This window comes from Myotis davidii, unplaced genomic scaffold (assembly GCF_000327345.1).
Source record: "Myotis davidii unplaced genomic scaffold, ASM32734v1 scaffold370, whole genome shotgun sequence".
NCBI classification, from domain to species: Eukaryota; Metazoa; Chordata; class Mammalia; order Chiroptera; family Vespertilionidae; genus Myotis; species Myotis davidii.
The window spans coordinates 8,767,114-8,768,321 of NW_006288615.1; positions in this window are offsets into that span (position 1 = coordinate 8,767,114).

Genomic DNA, 1,208 nt, shown 5'->3' on the forward strand with positions numbered 1-1,208 from the left:
AGGGGGTGACTGTCCTCCCTCCCCAGCCATCCTCTGACAATGGGAAGGTGGGTCACCCTCTCAGGGCAGAGGTCCCCCAGGCAGCAGTGAAGGTGGGCCCCACCCCTTGCCCACAGCCCACTCTGCCTCCTCTGTGGCCTCGTGTTTGAACCCACCAACTCTGTCACTACTGGGGACCGAGGCCCAGGGCCTGGCCAGACCTCTGTGGCCCCACCCAGCCACCCCTCTGGGCAGTGGGCAGTGGGCAGCCAAGGTCCTGTCTGGCCGTCCTGATCCCGGAGAACCATCGTCCCTCCCCGGACTGCCAGGCCCCCTGCAGGGGCAGCTGAGGGCCGGCCTGACCCATGGCTTAGGTCAGGGACATTTCTGCCAGGCCCCCCTGAGGCCCTCATCCATGTCCTCCCCTTTTCCTCCCCACCTTCAGGGCGGCCTTGCTGCCGGCCCTACTGAAGGCCGTCGGCTGCCTAGCATCCCCCTCTCAGCTTGGGGTTTCAGAAGGCCCTAAGCAGGCTGGGGAAGCCCCATTTCCAGATCTTTCCATTGTCAGCAGCCTCCTGACAGCGCACAGTGTCCAGGGCTCAGCCTGTGAGGCAGACCTGCCTTCCGGGCCTGCCCGTGCCACAACCCCCGCAGGGCCTCCCGGGACTCGGTCAGGTGGGAGACGATGGGGTTCCAGTCGGCAGGGGGCTGTGGCCTGGCTGCCCGGCTAGATGTTTGTGAGATCGTTTTGTTCTAAGCCTTTTATGATAATGAATGGAAAACAAGGAGAAAAGAAACTGCTGATATTAGTGATGCAATGCGTAGGTCTCACCAGCTTAAAATAACCGAGACAGAAACCCAGAAACCGCCTGACAGCTGGTGCCACAGCCCGGCTGGCTCCCAGGGCACCGCTCGGCGTTAGTTGTGAAGGGAAAACATTAAAGAACAGAAACGGTGGAAACAGCATCAAAGACGCTGGTGTCTGCAGGCAGAGCGAGTGAGCAGGCGGTTGGCTTCAGTTTAGAACAAAGGGCCACTCCCCGTGTGGGTGGCCAGCGGGCCAGGGCCCAGAGGGCTGGCACTGGGTGGGAGGGGCTCCATGGAGAGCTGGGGTGGGGCCGGGTCAGGCTAAGGGTCACCAGGCATCCAACGCAGGGACCCAGCTGCTCAGCTCCGGCCAGGCTCTGGCCAGGGTACTGCAGTTTGTCCCCAGGGGCTGAGGGGACGGG